A 21,591-nucleotide genomic window follows, 5' to 3' on the forward strand; every position below is an offset into this window, starting at 1 on the left:
CTCGATCTTTACGTAATGTTGTAGTGCGCATCTAGACAGGATTTATGAAACCTGCGTAGAAGGTACACGCCTAATATAAAAAATTTTTAAAGATACTTTTTGCCTCGCACGAAACGACAGAGACTATCAAGCAGTACCAAAATGCAAAACGCTCAATCCCCGCTCATCGTTTTTTTTTTTTTTTTTTTTTTTTTTTTTTTTTGCGGTTGGTTGTCATTTTAGGCTAAACCAATCGTGCAAAGTGAATGCCCCGTGCTCCTAAGTTGTTTTTTCTTTGTGCGTTATTGGTCTAGCCGGTGATAGCAAAAGCACAAAGACGACGATCGGCGTGACGTTGCACTTTTGGCGCTGTTTTGACTGGCTTAATCGGGTCGTAACTACCACGTTCACACTAACGGCTCAACCGCATCCGAAAAAAAAAAAAAGCGGTTATGAACGCGGTCGTTTTAAATATGCGACACAAATTCACGCCCGGCTGGTGATAAGGAAAGCGAGTGGATACGGTTCGAGATTGCGATACAAACGCCAGTGTGAATGTTGCAGCCTTATAATGTGAGCGATAGATTACGCTATTCATATTTGGTCTGATATTTCTTATTTTTTTATAAAATACAAATTAAAAAAAAAAAAAGAAAAAAAAAACCGTTCGCACGTCTTTCTTAAAATGTTTTTTTTTTTTAGTGCCGGAGCCGCCGAGTTGTGATTTACAATACACGTGTCAAACATGTGCAAGACAAAAAAGAAAAAAAAAGAAAAGAAAAGTTTCCTGTTTCGGGACTCAGATTTGTAATGGAACAATTATCATGACGCTGCAATTGCCTCTAAAGAAAACAAAAAAACAAACAAAACAATATAAAAAAAAAGTGCGATAATTTTTGCAATTTGTTTGGGAGTGTCAGTCGCTGCAATGTAGAGAGGAGTTCGGGAAATGACTAGGCTGAATATATGTTTAAGCCTATAGTTCGTGCCAGAACCAGTGAGAAACGTTTACAACTTCCTTTATACAAAAATATTTAAAGTAAATTTAATTCCTTTACAGGTAACATGGCCCCCGAGCATCGTCATTTGTCGAGCTTCCACCGCAGAGTGCAGTGATTGGCTTTGACAATCCCTTGAGAGAAAGCAGATTTTCTGAAAAGTATAAAATGCACCGAGAAGCGAAAGTATCTATTATACGCAAATATGCGAATAACGCATATTACGTACTCGAATAATCAGTGCATTACTTACGAACTAGTAGGACGCGCCCGTAGTGAGAGTTGGCGTATTTAAATATTTTCGGGATCTACAAACAGCGAACGACCAAGCTAAGATAACTTTGTCGCGCAAGTTTTCTTTAACCTGCACTACAACATTTGAGCGCGATCGATAGCGTTCCACATAAATCAAATTCCAGGGCAGGTATATTCTTGATTACGTTTTAGAAATGTACACCGCAGAAGTCTTCTCCTACAGTGTAATTGCTTACATCCTAGTTCTGGATAGTGCCCAAATTACTGAAATAAATAAGGAAGTTACCCATTTTTATATATATACGGTCTCAAGTGGTTTACGATCGTATCTATACAATCGTCACCATACCGAAGTGGCTGCTGCTGGAGATAGGTACGTTTGAAGTAAAATAAATGGTGCCACATAGTTCTGCGGGCAATGTAGGTTCGATGACATTTAGAAGCTACCTTAAAATATACCGAAAGCAAGAGTCGGCTTGGAGCTTGTCGCCTGAAGTACATAACCGCCTGCCTCAAATGAAAAAAAGCGGATCTTCCCATTTTTTGGTATATCAAAGGGCCCGTTGTTCAATTCTACTTTCCTCGGCAGTTTCGTTGAAATTCAGGCGTATACATTGTATCAGACATATTTACAGGCGTACTACCCAGCTAAGCATTGCAGAGACCAGCCATTGCTTCCCTTTATTTCGGTTTATTCAGTGAGGACGATGAGCGGGCATCGCGCTTTAATAGGCATGCAGTCTCAGTGGTAGAAGGAGTGGATATGTCTGTTTTCCGAAAAGACTACATTGAAACACCAGTATCGCTCAACTTTCTAACTAAACAGTAAAAAAAAAAAAAAGAAAGGATAATATTTGTGCACAATTTTTTCTGGCATTTAAAAAGAAGTGAAGACCACGCGAGCACAGCTGTGATCGAAGCTCAATATGCGCGAGCGCACGGGTACCCATAAAGAGTACGCGCTGGGCGCCATATTTGTGGGTGCTGTCTAGAGCGCACGCTCAGAACGAGCCCACATTAATAGGCTGCTAAGACCGGCAATCCTGATGGTGTGGAATGCACGTTGCAAAAGAACCGTGGAAGCTCGCCATCAGCACGCGCTCAGCAATCGCGCACACAAGTATGGCCGCCAGTGAATAATAATAATAATAATAATAATAATAATAATAATAATAATAATAATCTTTATTTGCTCAGGAGAGCCGCGGCACCGCAGAAAGGCAACAGCCCGTACCACTTCGTATAGCTTTGGTCAAAGCCTCCTCTACACTCACAAAGCGTGGCAGTTCGACGACGGAGCCATATAGAGTGCTCGGTCGCAGATTTCGAGCGCGAGGATCTGGTAGCAGAAAGCATATCTCGGGCACGGGTTCATATCACAAGAGCGAATGACATTTTAGCGAATGGCGACATTTGAGCGAATGGTCGTTTTGGCGAATAACGGGGGCGCGCGTTAACCCATCCGTCGCGCTGCGCTTTACGCCGCTTCGCGGCGACAGTCTGCGGCAACTCATTACAAAAATATGAACTCACTTGGCCCACCCGAAAACGCCGCTTCGCGGCGTCCGACTATTCGCTAAAGTGTCGTTCGATGAAACGTGGGCGTTCGCTAAAACGTCATTCGATCAAGTGAGTGCCTCCCCTCGGGCACGGTGATTTCGGGGAAGCTGGAATTCAGCACACAGCTTTTGCAGCAGCGAGGACGCGCGAGGAACGCGAGGAGCACGGGCGGACATGCCATCACTCGGGATAAGTGTGTTTAGGCGTCTCGCCGCAGTGGGGCGCCCGTTACGTGACTCTCCTCTCATCCGTTGTACGCCGCCCTACCTTTTCACTTTCGGCGGCCGCGTCTCGAGGTGATCTGCCAGGCTTTGTCAGTATAGAGGAGGCTATGATTTCGCTTCTGTAATCACTTAAGTTTACAAAAAACAAAAACAGTCAACTGTTTTGTTTTGTTTAGTGCCATACACTTTAAAAAATCACAACGTGTTTACTTTCCTGCAGAACACAAAGAAAGCCACTTTCAGCAAACAACGAAATAATAGAATAATCCCAGCGAATAATAACACTCAAAATATTGCTAAATAAAAAAAAAATAACAAAAAAAGTTGTGTACAGGGACAGTGATTATAACGTTTTATTTGCTTATGCAGAGCGCAAGTTCGTGTGCTTCTTGCGCCGGGGTTGTGTTGGCGTCCGAGCGCCGAGCTTTGACTGACTCTGATTGGAATGATAGCGGGTAGACCTCAAAGCGGCTAGCATTGAGGTCTACCCACTGTCCTTCCAATCAAAGCCAATCAGAGCTCGCCGTTCTGACGTCACTATAACCCCCGCGCAAGAGGTAGGCACCGCCGTAAAGGTTACCGCCAAGTTCTAGCAGACGATTAAATACGAACTTGCGATCCGCATTGTCCCTATATGCACGTCTAATTTATTCAGATCTACTCGCGCTCTCTGCTTCGTCATTTCCTTGGACCCTTCTACTGTTCGCCATGATTAATAATCTCCTTGTCCCCCCCCCCCCCCCCAAAAAAAAGGAAAAACAAACAAACAAACAAAAAAAACTTTTTTTTTTTTAGTTTATATCGTAAATGTTTGCCGTAGCCGACGATGCGCAACTGTTGGCGTAGACGTACTGCAAAGCAGCAGCGGGGGTGCCCAGCGCGGGCTATATTCGGAGGGCGGCAGATCGGCGGCACAACGCCTGTGCGTCCCGTTCCAAATGCAGCCTGCCCCGCCGAGCGGAAAGGCGAGCAGCACGGCGCAGAGCACGGGCGGCCGCAAACAGCGATTCCACATGCTGGGCAGGAAAAACGGCCACGGGGTTTTCGCGGGCTCCGGCCGTGTCAGTGCGCGGCACCGCGGCCGCGATTCGAGAGGGCGTCAAAATCCCCGGCCAAACGCTCCCGTGATAGATCGCTTTTTGGGCCGTCGAGTGGAGGAGATTGCGGGCCCTTGACGCCCGGCGATGGCGGAAAGCCCACGATGAGCGAAGAAGTAAAGAAAAGTAACTAAAGTCCTCCGCCTAAACTGTAAAAAAGTGCGCGGAGAAGTTAGACGGCCGAGGATTCGATAATAATGGCGAAAACTAGAAGCGCAAAGTTGGAAAGCCGTGGTGCGGGATTTAGGCGGGGTTATTTTGTTGTGGGCTTAGCCCATGTGTGGCCGACCGAAGAATGTATACTATGCGGTATACATACATACATACATACATATACATATATATATATATATATATAAAGGCTGAAACGGGACCTCACTTCGCTTCACGGTGGCAGGCGCGACCAAGCCCGCCGCGTAGAAACCGAGATCTCCTGGTTGTCTAGCGTCATGGCCAGGCATAGGGGAAGTCAGGAGTATCTCCCACTACCAGCGAGGGGAGCCGCAAAGTTTGGCAAGAAAGAACGCTAACCCGTTTCCCCCCCCCCCCCCCCCCCTCTCCCCCCCCCCCCCACCACACACACACACACAAAAAGAAGAAGAGAAAAAAGCGTAAGAATATCCTTTTCTTATTTACTAGATGCGTACAACAGGAAGTTTTTGTAGACCGTGTTTCCTCCTCTGCTCAGCCCTCCGCAAAGAAGTCGCTCCTGCGCCTGCGCGCCGATGGCGCTGACTGTAGAGTTGCGGGTATCGCAGCGGGTTGCGAAGAGCGTTGCCGGAGGGCGAAAACCATGTACGAAATCTTCCCTACTCTCTCGCTGTCGGGAAGAGCCACGCCACTTTCAATACTTTTTGTCTTTCTGGTGACTCCTATGTGTTTTCAGCTTTTGCTTTTTCTTAACTGTAAAGTTTGTTCTGTAAGTACTTCATTTGGTTCCTCCGACTAAGCGCCTACTCGAGCACTCGAGTTTTCCCGAGTCATTGGCGGCATTTGCGTTTCGCCGTTTGGCGACGTTGTGTCTTCTAAACTGCGCAGGAAGGAAAAAAAAAAAAAAAAAAAGAAAAAACCCGGCTGTGTGAAGTGCGGATACTTTTTAGACAAACCCTCGAAACATGCACGTCAATAGACGGAAACCAAATTTTGTTACTCTTGTTGAGGATTTCGCTTTCTATGGTGAAGCGTTCTTTGATGTATTGTGGTAGTCAAGGACCCGAGCGCACGACAACTTCTATTCACCGCATTCGGCGGGAGTTGGTACCACGAGGGCGCCACAGTAGTTGGTGCCCCAGTAAACTTCCGGTAGCCTATGTATTTATTCGTAAACAGCGGACAGTGAGCGGGTAAGACGATTTTTCATCGGAGAAGTACTTGGTGTACGTTTGTAAGAGAACCTGAGCGCTTTGTAGAACGTAGTACAAACAACAAAAACATGTGAGACAGAAGGAAAGGAGGAAGTAAAACCGGAAGCGCGCAGGGGTCCGCCGATAGTGGGCGTTAGTGAGCTTGTTTGCAAACAAACATCGGGGCATAATAAAAACAAGCACAGCTTAGCCACGTCTCGTATACCGAGTAAAAGTAAACCTATTCTTTTTTTAAAGTAAGTCCATGAGGTACATCACGCAAAAAACGACAACCACTAAACATTTTCTTGGAGAGAATTTAAAGGGATATTCACACGAGGAGGAAATCTTGGAGATTTCTCCTCGGCGCGCGAATTACGCAACGAAAACATCAGGCTTTTGCGATGCGGCGCTATGACGTCAGCTACGAGGCGAAGGGAGGGAGGGACGCTCGGGCGGCGCAAAAAATCCTGGTTTGGCGGCGGATCAGCTTGTTTTTAATAATATTTTGTCAAAATTCACGGAGTCTCTTAGGCTATCCCTAAGACGACTTGAAAGTGAAAGCCCAAGCGCCGATGCATTGAAGACAGACACATGATTTACTTAATTCATTTTTCTCCTCTTAATTCTTTTTCTGATCTTTCTTAATTTCATCGCCTCTGATTCACCTCAGTGGTCACGTAAACCTGATAGCGAACCTCCGAAGACAGCGCGCTCTTTGATGACGCATTTTTGGCGCCGTTAATCTCACGGCATGTCGCACGCCCGCTCTTGCCCGCTGCCCGAGCAAGAGTGTCCCCTCTCCCGCATCTGGCACAAGTAACGCCATCTCGTGGTGTAGTCGCGAACCGTGGGTTTGGGCACTTTTCGTGTCTCCGACGTGTTTTCGTCCAAGGAATGTAAGATGAGACATAGAAGGCCTTAATAAATTGTTTGGTGTCAAACGTAGAGCTCGCTTAATTCGCCTCCGGTTGTGTCAAGTGTGGAAACCGCTTGGTTGGGCCGCAAATGCTGACATCCCTCCCCCCGGCATTTCGTCAGAGGGAAAGACGAAGCTGAGAAAGAAATTGCGCCTGCTGTTGACGTCACGCACACCCTACGCGGATGTTTCCCCGGTGTGAATACCGCTTGAAATTTACACTTCAATTCGGAAATATCTATGCCTGGAACATTTGACAAGGTCGTCGATATTTTGTGAAGGTGTACGCGCGAAGGCAGCCGTCACGCTAACTTCCGTGTCTTAGTTCACGTAGAGCGTAAGGACACATCGCCAAAACGCCTACTCGAAAGAACATCGGCAGGGTCGGAGACTGACTGCGAGGCAGAAGTTTGGCGTTTCCAAACTGTGTGCACGGAGCCAGATTGCGCGATAAATTTAATTTCAGTGGCACCGGTTCCCGACCCGACATTGTCATTTGCCTACCATAAAATACCTGTACCCGGTTCACCTTTAAAGGGGTACTCCGGCGACTTTTCGAGCTACCTCAACTAACTATATTTTCTGACTACCCGGGCTTTACCCTTTCCGGTATGCTATGTAGTATCACAAAATTCATAATAGTTATTGTGAAATCGGAAAATTAAAATGATGCAAAAACCAACATTCAAATATACTTGCACTTTTCAGCGCCATGACGTCAGTGGCGGGCAGGTTTGCCAGTCGAGCGAGCCGTCTAAAAATAGAATATGCCAATCATTTCTTCCGTGCTGGAGCGCGGGTACTGGAGCGAGCTTCCAAAGCATTCATTTGACACCATGATAGAGCTTCGAATCAGTTGGGTACAAATTCTACATTCCAAAGAGTGAACCCTTGCCCAACGTTACTGGAGCTAGCTCAGTTTCGCAGCTCCCTATTCTCGCCTGCAGAGGCGAGTGGCCCAGGTGGCGGTCACGACAACTAGCGGCGCTGCAGTCAGATCTTGCTTAGAGTGCCTTCATACACACGCGCGCTTTCGCTTGAGTGGTGACATCTCAGCCATTTTTCCGCCCAATCGTTTTTTTTATGCATTTTGAAGTGCGCGCAATCCGGTGTCACTCAGCTCGAGCGCGTAGCTTTGGCTAATGCATAGACGCCATTTTACCGCCCAAGTCACGCACCGAGTGCGCGAGAGCGTCACGCGCTGGCACATTCAGGGCAACAATGGATGTCCTCACCCTGAGACAGACAGACATGTAGGCACCCTAATCTTGCTTCCCTGTCTCGCGCGTCGTCTACTACCACCGTGTTGAGAGCTTCCTTTTTTTTTTTTCTTCCTTTCTTTTTAAACTTCCATTTTTATAATAGCCAAAAAAAGATGATGAAGATGAAGTGTATTACACCACAAAGATCAGAGTCAGCGCATTGTGAATGTTCTTTCTTTGAATGCTTGAAATTTATTTTTGTGTGCGTCTGTTTCCTAGCGCTGTGAAGTGTTAGTATGAATCCCCAACTCGCCCAAACTCAAGTATTGCTATTCGAACTTGGCGGGCTGGACAATCCGGAAGCAACACTCGACTGCAGCGCTGTAAGTTCTCGTGACCGTCCACGTCGCAGGTGGAGCTGTGAAACTGAGATTGCTCCAATAACGTTGCCCCTACCTTCCACTGACGTTACGTTTTCGTTGTTGCCAGTAGAGACTTTCAGTTTGAAAAACACGGTGAGGACCAAAAGTGTAAATTCAATAACTTTGTGAACAAAAATATTTTGACCTAATATTTGGGATACTATTTTAGCGATGTTGTTCGGCGAGTTTAGCAAAATTTCAAGCAAATCGGGGGCCATGATGAAATTGCCGGAGTACCCTTCTAAGCCGAGATTGCAGCCAATGCCACAAGCACGAGAGCTCGTGGTCGCTGCTTCGAAGCGTTCTTCCGCAGAACGAGCACTCTCGCTTCATATTCATGTCTCAAAACCAGGAGCGCGGGCCAGCTCGCACTTGAGGCTTTGGCTGCGCTCTCAGCTTAAGGGTGAACTGAGTATTGGCGACGTGCGTGATCAAAAGCGTCGCTGTGGCCATCCTTCCACGATCCGCCGAACGCTGGCTATGATTTTTCATCGATGGAAATAAGAGGAATGTAAGAACTTCAATTATGACGGTGTTGGTTTCAGAGCTATATGATTTGAAGCTTCCACCATGCTCATCACAAACACCATCTAACTTGCTGTTGGCGAGGTAATAATGTTACGAGAGGGCGCCACCAAGACATCTCGCCGCTAATAAGCACCCACATAGTTCAAAATAATTGCGAACAAAAAATGAAAAAAAAAAAACCGCTTCTTAAACGCGAGAGCAAAAAAAAAAAAGAAAAGAAATCAAAAAAGACAGATGGTAGGATAAGTCTTTTCCTGGTTCAACGAAACCGCACAGCAGCGGCGCAGGGGTGTCAAAAAAGACTTCATTATTCTTTTAATGCTAAGCCCGCTTTGTGTCGGCAGCGCTTTCACCTCAAGCTTCACCACTTCGCACCGGCGTGTTCGGAGAAGCAGCTACACGAAGGAGCGCCTCTATTAGCTCGGTCGGCTTAGGCGTTTGCTAAGGTGTCTGCTTATATATGTCCTTAACTTATATACAAAAAAACAAGTTTTAAAAGAAGAAGGTGGGCGCTTATTGCGGCATGGGCGTATGCTTTCTATTTTATGGGCTCATGACCAAGGCTCATATCCGAGCCTTGGTCCCACTGCTAATACACTGTACAAAAGAAAGTCTGCAGGCACAGGCGTGCTTCTTCCTTGCATGGCGGTCCTACTGATAAATCAAAATCTGTGTGCAGATAAGTTCGAAGCGCACATCTGTATAAAAAAAACATGGTCGGCGCACTCGAGGCGTGTCCTTTCCATGATGTGTATGAGCAGGGTGACTGCGGTTTAATCCTCAGAGTCACTGACGAACGTTCGTAGTGCACAACCGTAAACATAACTTTAAAAAATTCTGAGTGAGGAAAAAAAGAAAGAAAAAAGAAATACAGCAAAACACGAAGTGTGATGAGGCTTCGTGTTTGTGCAATCTTCTTTTTTTTTGTCCCAGTCTCAGGGTTGTTCGTGCTTACGTCAATTTAACTGTGTATGTGGCAAGAACGGCGGTGGCAGCGACTTCAAACGGAATGTTTAGACTTATTAAAAACCCGTCCGATAACATAGCGGACCTGGTTGTCACTTTTTCTTTTCAGTACACCTAGTTAACATAGAGAGCCACCTTCGGAGTATCGTAATGGCAAACAAATTGCATTTTGACCTGGACATCTATGAAGCTAAAGAACGCGCTTAATTAACACGCTCGTGAACAGCGTCGGGATACCGGCGACACCGCGGCGAATCTGAATCGTGCACCGCGCGGTATCCGGTTCAAGAACAGGACAAGGGGACCGCGTGAATTGCGGCGACAGGTTGAGAGGAAAGCAGGCGAGCTGCACCTTCTCGACTCGCGATTGCTCGCCGCAGGGACCCGCAAGCGGGGGTCTCCACGTTGTGTATAGACCGTTCCACTAACTTGCCTCCTGTGCGCTGCTGGTTTTGTCTGCCGGGTTGTGGAACGACTTCTGGGCGTGCGCACTACAGCTCTCTCCCGCGAAATAATATGCTCCGAGCGTGCGTCCAAAGCCCCTCAACTCAGCATTTTTTGCCCGAGAGATAGACGCTGGAAAGATGCATATAGTTTGCTCCCACGCCAACTGGCGTTACCGTTGGAGTTAAAGCGGTCTACGCGGATGTCTGAACACCGGGTCTCGACGATCTTTGAAGTTCACGTCCAAGCTTCCTCATACGCGCTCGCCTTCCGCATACTCGTCTCGAATACATTCTCGGCATTCTCGGGAGCGCGCGGGTCCCTCGAAGGTGCCTGCTTATGAGGATTCCCGGCGAAGGATTAATTACTTAGATACCCCGAAGGAAGTCGACATCCGCGCCGCGCGGGAGGTACTCCGATTCTCATATAAGCGCCGCCGACCCTATTACAAACCATTATTGAAGAAATGCCTTCATACCAGGAAGGGACCCCCTCCCCCCCCAAACACGGTTCAGACAGTGTCACGGTTTTCAAATGTACGTGTGAAGCCGATGGCGGGACAGTGTGGTTTAGGACGTTTACAATGTCAGAGCCCTGCAGTGAATGCTTGCAGGTTCTCCAGCTACCGTCACTGACAACTCAAGAAATTCGTGGCGCGGCCTAGTATGTCGATGCCACAATGACATTGGCGGTGAGCGATAATGAAATGAACTCACCACATCCTGCGTAGCTGCCAGTGGTTATAGGGTATGAACCGTCTCCGACGCCAAGAAGACCGCGGACAGCGTATGATCGTAATTTTAGAAACTACCACTCAGACATTTTAAGGGAGTGGATGGGCCGGTGGATTTTGTGTATAGTTCCCACGTCTCTGGTGTACAAGCTTCTTCATTCATATTTTCTGCCGGCCACTCGCCGATGCTTAAGTTTGTTTCTATGCGCGCTTTTCTGCCGGTAAATTTTGTGTCTCGAAAATAGTCAGCCTCTTCGTAACAACTTTTCTTTTCTTGTTTTCAGCAACGTTCTATTTTGTTGGAAAAGAAAATCAATTATTTTAAATTCTTATAACTTATTAAAGGGGCGATGCAACGATTTTGGTACTTTCCGCAAATACCGCATAGAACGAAACCTTGACATTAATTACCTTTGAAACGCGCGTTCATTTTTAACCACACGCAATAGAAGTCGCAGAAAAAAATTAAATAATACGAGCAGCGTTCCCTTTCTCATTTCGCAGCCAGAACAAGCGGCCACGTGAAGTGGAGCCGATTATATGCCACCAATGTTGATCAGCCACGCGGTGGGGTTGGCAAAGCACAGGACGCGCGCTGAGTTTCAGCCATTGTTATGGTTCATGTATTGTCGTCATTGCAGCGATTGGACATGAGCCACTACGTAAATGCTTGTCAAGCTATCAATTGTCACGAGCCCAAACCGAGTGCACACGCGATGCTCGGGTCTAATTTGTGAGCCGCACGCCAATATCGTCACTGGGGGATACTGCGACAGCCCAGATACGTCATCAAGTTTTGCGGAAGAGAGATTGAAAGAAAAAGCTCGCTTTTTGTTTTTGGAATTGCACCGCCACACAGTTGCTTGCTCAGTGGCGTTGCATGCGAATATCCTTGGGTCCCACTAGTGCCAATAAGCTCGTGTAAAGTGGAAAAAGAAAGAACATTCCAAGCGAATATTGTTGCACGGCCCTTCAAAATTGCCACGTAAAATATATGAAATCGTTTTTAATATTAAAAAACAAAACGTTTGTAAATAATATTTTTTTAACAGCCTGGTTGGGACATGCGTGTCAAAATAATTAATTTTACGCGAAATTTTTTTTTTCTAAAGGAATATTGACGGCCCGAGATGCGAGTTAGTCAGTAGTCACCTCCTTTCCACTCGTTTTCTCTCTCAGCATTTGAGGCCCGTGGAAGAGAGGTTGATCAGCTTGGCCATCACGTTGAAGTGGAGAGTATGACCATCTCGTTGAAGTGGAAAAAGCGTATGACTGTTCCGTGACGTCATAAACGTTGCGCGCAGTAGAAGGGTATGCACTTGGGCTAGTTGGCGAGTCATGTTTGTGAGGGTAAAAACCCTAAAAACAACGGACAAGTAAAAGAAACGAACAACACAGAGTGCTACTTGCTACTGAAGTTTATTCTCAGAAAACACATATATATATACACCGCTGCACGCAGACTTCAAAACAAGTCTCGCGCTGTCAATATTGCTGTAAAATTTTTTTTTTCGCTTAAATTTTATTTTTTGACACGCGTGCCCAAATTAGACTTAAAGAAAAAAACATTTGTTTCTTTTTAGGTTTTTTTTTTTTTTAAGAAATGAATTCAGCGATTTTTATTTTATCGAAAATGATCAAAGCTTTATATGAATCGGTCGAAGCCTTACCGGTAAGTTGCACCCCACTCGCCGTTTTGACAAGCTCACAAACGGATGTACCGGACGTGGCTACACGGTGTATGGGTCGAAGCGGCAAGACCGTGTGTTCCAACGAGTTTAACGTCTTGGTTGAATTATACTTTTTCGTCATTTCTTCGGGTAACTGCTGGCATCGAGACAAGACCACCTAGATGGAAAACCGTAGTGCTGAATTTAGGGCACAGATCGGATACGAGTGCTGTGTCAGAATCTGCATCGTGTTCTCACTGACTGAACCGGAGTTCCAGTCGAAAGCTCACGAAGCCTCGTGGCCAATATGCACCCTGCTTTGGTTCGCAGTCGTTGACGTAGCAAGACGCAGGACTACGGCTTTCTATCACGGTAGTGTTGACTGAGGGTAACGGTCGGAGGCAGAGTGCGCAAAACAGCTCACTCGGCTGTTTACCGGGTATGTTCGATCATGAACCGATAGAATGCCTTTCTAGCTACAATACTTTTAAGGGAAGTCCCCGAGGCGGAGACGATTTACGTAAAAATAAGTTAACTCCCACCTGAAATTGAGCGTAACTTGGGCCCTTTGGTGGCCGCTGACAAAATCCTCCCGGTCCAGGTCTCGAACCCAGGACCATTTCCATAGTAACGGAGCGCTCTACCAACTGAGTTAACCAGGGGCAAGCCGTCAGTAGAGTAAACGTATAATCATGGCTGCCACCAGTCTTGACCGTAGCCATCGTGAGGCTGAGAGGCCTCTTGTACAGTCTGCATGGTTACTCTTGCGTTGTGTATCCGGCGTTTCGAGATTTGATTGTTGCAATGTATGCCGCATCTGGTAGATCTCATCTGGGCATAAATCCGCATCTCACGATGGCAGACTAGAGTCACTGAAAGGACGAGAACGGCTGGGCGTGTCCCATAGACGGCCGACTTCTAGAAAGCGCTCGCTGCCCTCTGCCATGCCTCGGCTGCCCTTGAACACGCGGAGCTCACAAGACGCCCAAGTGATCTCGCAGGTTGGAAGCTCGTGCTGGAGCTGGGACAGAAGCACCTCCCTGCCGTTCTCATGCTGTCACTGATTAGTGACGTGTCACTTGTTAGCGCACCAACGAATATCCGCAGGGACGTAAGCATGAGCATGCACTACTACACAACGATTACACGTAAATCCTTATGAACGCACGACTACCGAACGCCCGGAGGGTTTGCAAGATGAAAGTTGACAGAAGAAGTAGCGTCGAATAAATTGGTGAAATACCATTGATGTCCCCTTGACCAGAGTGAGAATTTTCGGCGAGCTACACGAACGACTGAGAATGCTTCAAAAAATTTAAATAGTAGTTGAAATAAAATGCTCGAGGTACACCTAAGCACTTCTCATGAGTTGTGAATGCGAAAGCATGCACGCCGCTCTTCCGCTCCCTTCTTTTGTCTGCGGCGTACTTGCGTCGACGGTTGAACGCGTGACCTGTCCTCGGCGCGCACGCTGACCTTGGGCGTAGAGCAGTAGAGCCGCTGCCTTGCGGACACGCAGCGCCATGGGGTGGCGGTCGTTGAAACTGACGCGCAGCGGCCAATGGAGCCTCGTCGACGCGCGCCAGCCAATGGGACCGAAACCGAAATCCATCACATTTAAGGCCGGTTCTCACATGCAGCGAAGCGCTGATGTAGCGCTCCTCAGGTGCCGTCAGCTACTTATCGTCTGCCATGAGCAACAGTATTGACGGTGCGATACAAAGCAGGTGAACGCTCCCGTCAGCACGCGCTTAGCGCGAGGTCAGCGCTATGCTTGTAGCGCTCCGCTGCATGTGTGAACAGGCCTTTACTCCTTTCCTTTGTGATCGAAGAAACTATACTCGCAGTCAGTTTTCTGCGGCAATGCGGTCAATGCTAGGGAGAGGGTGCGCCAACCGCTGTAGGCGCGCTTTCCTCCTCTCTTCGTATTGCCGCAGAAATCTGACCGCGAGAAAAGGTGCCATTTGGCTAGGCTTTTTGCGTGGTTTCATAGCTGGGAGCTGGCTTAATTCACTTGGAGAAAGGATTCAAGGTGCCGTTTGGCGCGGCTTCAACGCTGATATCGTCGGCTCGCTCCATGGGACAGTTAATGCTTTCGCATTAATAACAAAAGAGTCTTTCGGATAACCTTATCCACCACGTTGGAGGTCAGATAGAGAGTGTAAAGACATATTTATCAAATCAGTTAGGTACATGATATTAATGAATTACGTATAAAAATGTTCGCCTTAGCTGGCAGATTTAAATTAGAAATGTATTGCTTCTCGAAAAATACCGTATTGGTTGCTAGAATTCATACAACTAAATTGTGTTATGCGTTATTCTCTGGCGAAATCGGGCTTTCTAGACTACGCCATACCGAAGTGAAGAAAAAAACTATAGCGTAGGTTGAAACTATAGCGTCGGTTGAAAACACTTATGATTATGAATGCGGGAACATTTTTACACGCAGCGCATTCCTACAAGCAGCGCGCCACGTCTTCCTTTTTTCACACGGCGCTCTGGCGGCGACCATCACGCTCCCCCACTGCGCAGGCGCGGCGAACCCCGCCGGTTCCACGGCTTCCGCTACGATGCATCTGGTTGTTATGCTTTTCTTTGAGTTCTATTTCTGACGCGCGTCCGCACTGATCATGAGCGCCCGCCGGCTTCCGCGATGAAAAATCTGCCTTGCTGTGCTTTTGGCCAATTGAAATTTACCCAAGCAGCACGGATTTTGGCCAAGCAATGGCCAATGTCCGGCGATGGTCTTTTGGCCAGTAGCCAGAGACTGGCCATTCATTGGCCAATGCTTGGCCGATGGCTGAAGGCCAGTGGCCATTGGCCAGTGGCCAAATAAAGGCCAGTCACCGGCCAGTCTCTGGCCACTGTCTGGCCACTTGGCCAAGGACCATTGCCAGCCATTGGCCGATGACTGGCCAACTCTGTGCTGCTTGGGTAGCTGCCGTTTTGCTATGGTGCCTGGATCGCGTCTTCGACTGGTGTGTTTAGCGTCCTATCCCGCCCATACATCAAAAGTGGTCCCGATGTGGCAACAAATGACGCGAGTGTCATGCTGTTGCCTGTCGCGATCCTGGCGGTTGGCCGTAGAAATGTTGGCAAAAAGCACGAGCGAACGCGAGTGTCGCTGTCGTCACGGCGTCCCGTTAGGCGTCCCAACTTCCGGTTGCACTAGCTTCCGTGAACTGTCACAGTGGAAAGCGACCTGCAGCAGAACAGGCATCTGCTACACACACCATAACTGTTGAGACGCCACCAGGGTCGCGACCGGCGACAGCATGACACTTCTATGACGTCATCAGGCGGAAATCGAGGGACCACTTTTTTGGCCGCGGTAAACACACCAGTCAAAGACGTGATCCAGGCACCATAGTTTTGCTGCTGCAGGGGGTTACAGACAACGCCGGGTTCGCTCCATGGGACAGTTAGTGCTTTCAAATGAAAAAAGTGCTGACGCTCCGCGCTCAAGGAGAGAGTCTGGCGCATCACGACCGCGTGACCATATTTGCTCGCGATGGGTGGCCCGCGGCCTTTGCGGAGACCGACGTCTCTTCCGGGTGGGTCTTCCACTGCTCTTTTTGCGCCTAGTTTCGGTACCTCGTCTCCTCACGGCTTTAATGTTCCGGAGAATAAAGCGGGGCAGAATTTATTCGTTACAATTTTAACAACAGCTATCGCATATTTTGACGATGGGTAGCACATTTCTAATAGAAATATGCCAGCTTAGGCGGTAATTTCAAAGCATGACTAGTGTGTTTCAGTTTACATATTTGCTAATTATCGCCTCACACTCGTGACCTGAGTTTAGCCACGATGAATTCATTTATTACGATGAAATAATTTAATTACTTCAAGCGCCTTCAAAACATAATTCTCAGTCGATGGTGAAACACCCGGTATATCGCTTAACACCCATAATATTCGACCCGCTTACCTACAATGTCAAGTTATTTTTTTTTTATTTCAAAGCAAAGCAAAAATAAGCGCACATTTCACGGCGAAAATAGTGCTCCGTAAATTAAAAATCTAACAGCCGCTGCTAAAAAAAAATGACCAGGTAGTGCATCTTTCTTCGTCAAGGCACTTGGTGCTGGTCGCGGCGTGCAGACTCGACGCTTCCTTTGACCCGCATGATGGATCGCACTGTTCCCTCTCGTGCGGTGTACACGAGACGTCGTCGCCGTCACTGGGCTGGGATGCCGCGGCGGTCGAGGCGCCTTCGTCGGCGTCGGGGAGTGGCGGCGACGGCACCGGGTGCCCGAGCACGACGCCTGCTCTCCAAATGGATGGTCGGAGTGCGTGCCGCGAGTGTGCCCCGTCACGTCATGGGCCGGTGCCTGCCCCCGTAGAGATATTGCAATGGATGCTGCCTCGTTTGTTTCAATATGTGCTCGAGGGCTGAGTAAAGGGAGTGCTTTTTTTTTCTGCATTTCTTGTTTTTGGTTTTGTGAGTGCGGGCGTTGTAACGTGTTTGGTTCGGTGTACAGGTCTGTTTGCGTTCGGAACACGGGACGCGAGACGGTACGACGCCCTTTGGTCGTGACACGCATGGCAAGCCACCTCTTTCGCAAAGATAACGCATCTCTTCAGTGATGAAAAAAAAAAGCGTGCCATACGGCCGTTTAGTAGTCAACACCGCTAAATTGCATTTATACATAACCACATATTCATAGGGGTGGGAAAAATCTCGTGTATATTTTATTGTCGGTGCCAGGTTAAGAATTCAATAGATGCTCCACATCCAGCGCGAGCTTGCTGCTGCTTTTGGAGCACGTGGAGACAAAGCCTGGAGGAAAGCAACGAGCATGTGCTGGAAGCGGGGAATCTACTATACTGTCCAGTATTTTTAGATATACCAGAGAAGGTCGTCACTTTGGGAGGGTACACAATGTGCGTGCAGTAGGGCGCGTGTTTCTCGTGTAGATTAAAGGGAGTATTCACTGGCGGCCACAGCTGTGTGCGCGACTGCCGAGCGCGTGCTGACGGCGATCTTCCACAATTATTTTACAGCGTGCACTCTGCACAATCAAGATTGCCTGTCTCAGCAGCTTAGTAATTCGAGCTCATTCTTAGCATGCGCTCTAAACAGCACCCACAAATATGGCGTCCAGTGAATTCTCCCTATACGATAAAAGCTCTCCGGTTTCGAGAACAAGCGTATAAGACAATGAAGGCCGGCTCACACCAATGAGGTAGAGGGGCTTAGAGTGATAAACCGGAAGTTTGGAAGTGGCACCCCCCCAGCTGCCGCCATGTTTTACGCAAATGTGACCACTCGTCACGTGACCTCCCAAGAGCCGTGACGTCACAGGTAAGATGGCAGCGCCCAGAGCTGGCGGATGCGAGTTTGCTCGGTGCGCGGCAGCCGTGATGTGCAGCTGCTTTCCGACGATTTCGTGCTTTTTCGTGCTCGCTGACGCAGGTATAATGTGAAAATATGAAGGAATGAGACTTTGTGCCGTTTTTGCGCAAGATCGCTCTGGATCATCTGGATATTAACACCTGTGAGACAGCATCAGCCGTATCGCCGTACCGGTGCTCGGATTCGGGATCTGTTCGAGGATCGATAAAACTTTGAGTGGTTTTAGCATAAAATTTTCGCATTCTCTTAGCTTTGTTTGAACGTTGGAATGTCTGAGAATCGATGCGAAAGGTATACGTCGCGTTAGGACCTAGGAGAAGTTGTTTCAGCCCCGCGTCACCGAATAACCATAGCAACTTTTAGCGAGGAAGCTCCTGCGATCTTTAACCCTTTGTGCTAATCGACGATTCTACATTCGATCGCTTTTCTTCCTTTTTTTGGTGAGTGCGAAGGGCACACTTATTTTCAGCTACGAGGATGACGTTTTATTGAGTGTGGGGATGAATAAATCGTTGCAGGCACCTGCTTCAAAGCTATTTGACTTGCAATAAGAACAACTGTTTTGGTGTATGCATAGATTAACTGCAGCTTTTTCTCTTTCGTAGGATTTATTGCAGCTATACTTTTTTTCGTCAAGAGTGCATTGTATTAGTCGGTCAATTATTTATTTGTTCTAATTACCTGGATAAGATGATTCATATTTGTGTTCATCCCTTGACTGAAGAGCAGTCTTGTTGAAAAATGTTGACCATCCCTTTCGGTCTCTTCAATAGACTTTTTTGAAGAGTGTGGGTTGCCTATACTTTGTATCATTGTAACCTGGAAAAGGGCAACCACCACAGCCCCCTCGAACCAATCAGAGAGACAGAGCGAAGGTGTGTGACAAATCCGTGCAGACGAGCACTCTGAATGACATGTTGTCATGTGCCTCTCTCCAACGTGCATATTGGCTCACCGAGAGTGTAGCCTTTGCCGTTTGCCAAATTGGGATGAAACGAATTACAGTAGCTACTACTCTAATTACCCCAGGCTTTCATACTTTGGCCATTTGTTCCACAAGAATGTTATGTCCGCCATCACTGTGAACTCGGCTCGGCACCTATTGGACTCGAATGCTGCATTAGCATTCGACATGAACTGGGGCCCATTTGTGTGCTCTACGCCGAAAAAAATGGTAACAGTTGTGTTGCTTGATGGGGTTCTGCAAAGGGTCTATTGTGTCATACATATAGAAAGTGTCCTGCTATATAACAATGCATCAACACATACTATTAAAGTATATGCTCAGAGGTGTGTTTGTTTTTGCAATTAACAAGTTAGAGCAGTGTGCTTTAATGTTATTATCATGTGTGTAGTTTGAAGTATCCTCTCTGCAATGCCTACGAAGGCCCTTGGAGGGAATAAATTAATAAATAACATTGGATTCTTGGTGTATAAACTCTCGAGGTGTAAAGGCAAGCGGAAATAGGTTTATTTGGTTAGTGTATCAAATATGTTTATTTCCACTGGATTACATAATTATTGATTCTTAGTTAATGGTTCCAGAACGAGTTCTTTCTGCGACAGTCTCCTGTCAGGCGTTGAGTCGTAATACCTGGGGACCTTGTTGTGGGATGACGCTCCTGGCACGTCGGTGTTCAGTTTGGTCGAATAGCAACTTTGACCGACTGATGCCGTCTTGTAATCATACGTCATGTGCGGCCACTGACATCTGATGCACTGAAGATGCAGAGCTGGCTTCTAATCCGCAAATTTTCCTGGTAGTTTTCTGCATCAATGCAGCAAGCTCGGGCACGTATTGGTTATGTGGCTGTGCCTTTTGCTGTACCGTTGACTTGATAGCTGGCAACAATGTTTGTTTGCTATCCAAGCCACTTCACTTCCATTTCGTAATGGAGATTTATTCTGCATCCCGCGACCACTGCAACTTGTGTAAGTCTCATATGGCAAAGTGAAGTCTGGTGATGCTTGCAGTCCACTTTTGAGAGCAACCAACCATTCTATTTCTTTAAGTCACTGAGCGGCGTTCTCCCTCAAAGTTGGAAATCGTGTGCTTCGTGGCGTGGACACAGACAATTAGTGTCAGCAAATTATTAGGTATTGTCCTTGGACGACAACCGACACCAGATCAACTCTCCTTGCATTGCCGCTCACCTGCTTTGTCGTGCTTACTTCCCGTCCAGATGAAGTAGATCACGAGCTTCGGGGTAATGTCGACACCAGGGACAAAGACCGCCGAAGATAATCCTCAATCTTCCGCGGACGCTCGTCGAGACGTGGTCGAGGGTCATTCGGCACGAACCTTTGCAGGACAATTCATTGGTACGGGCACCTCCAGTAGACATGGTCGGCCTCATGCAGTGGTAGCAGAGTGGCTTTCGGTCGGCCATTCGCAATACCTCCGTTTTCCTCGGTGTACTTTGTTTAGCGCGGACCTACACTGGTTCTTCCCGATGTCGGGAATGCTTCGGCGTTGGGGTGTCTCGTTGAATTGGCATTCAATAGTAACAAGTAGCCGGTGGTGGTCGTGTGACTTTGTGGCATAAGTCGCCCTCAGTTTGTCAGATGCCGCTTCACTCAAAGAAGTCTCCAGTTGAAATGCCTGTCGAACTGCTTCTGAAACAATCTCGGCGATCAAAATAAAACCCGGGCAACTGGTGGCAGGAACTAGCTTCCTTATCTCCTCCCGGACACCGTTGTGGATGATGTCACAAATGCCTGGCGTCGAAATTGCAGCTGGACAACTCGAGTGTCGAGACGCTGGGGAGTTGTTGATAGGGACAGGCTCGGGCCTGCAGTGTACATTCAATGTTAGAAGCCTCATTTATATGAACCCTTCGACTGTTGTCGTGGGGTTGCGGACAAGGCTGCTGAAGGTGTTGTCCCTCACATGAGGGACATGGGATTCTTAGCTTCTTGTCTTCTGTAGCATCAGGGTTGGCGTGGGTGCTCGATCAGAAGCAAAACATCCTCCACGAAGGTGGTGACGCTCTCGTTGGGGCTGTGTCCTGGACAGAATCAGGAATTCGGCTCTCTCTCGTCAATGTTGACTGACGAACGTGCACTTCAGCTCGATCTTGCAAACTTCCCACGACGTCAAGGAGGATTCGTGGTTCTCAAACCAGTGCCTCGCAGTTTCTTCCACGAGAAGTATAGGTTCTGCAGGAGCTGGTTGTCCATCTACCCACTGTGGCGGGCGACACGGACATATTGTTCAATCCAGCCCTCGATGTCTTACGCACCTTGCGTGAAAGTGCATCAGAGTGTGAGATGCAACGGGCATGCAAACGATGGTGGGGGCGGACGTGGTTTGCTGCTACAGGTTTGTCATTGTTGGCTTAGTCAGCTTCGGTTTTTCTGGCAAAAGACCTAATTCCGGTGGTTCTTGCTGATAGCAGCGACTGGCTTGGATTTCAAGTTCTTCGTGGTGTATTTCCGAGTTTCGTCCTTGTGGTACTCTCTCGTCTTGCAGTTTTTTCTGCCGGGATCGGGATAGGACTTGGTTCACGGCTTGCCGGGGGTTTAAGACTCAGGATAATGTGCCACCCGTGTCTTCTTGTCGGGCAACTCGGCTGAGGAGCCGCCAGGGTCCACACAGAGTGAAGGGCTACGGATAAAGTGCGCAGCACCTCCACCAGAACATACAATGACAGCTGAGCATGGCCTGGAACTTTCCAGAATAGTAAATATTGATAGAAAATAGGACTGGAGCAAGCATCCGTCGCAATATAAATAAACAGACAGAAAAGAGTCTATCCTGACCACTAAAGAAGCTGCATTGCTTTAGTGGCATTCTGTCCGAATAAATCCTCTCCTTCGGGGTCTGGCGGCTGCCGTGGACGAGCTGAACTGAAATCGATGTGGGACCACTTTTCTGGTAATAAGCCCC

The sequence above is a fragment of the Ixodes scapularis genome, unplaced genomic scaffold (genome assembly GCF_016920785.2).
Source record: "Ixodes scapularis isolate PalLabHiFi unplaced genomic scaffold, ASM1692078v2 PGA_scaffold0__279_contigs__length_252992795, whole genome shotgun sequence".
Classification (NCBI taxonomy): Eukaryota; Metazoa; Arthropoda; class Arachnida; order Ixodida; family Ixodidae; genus Ixodes; species Ixodes scapularis.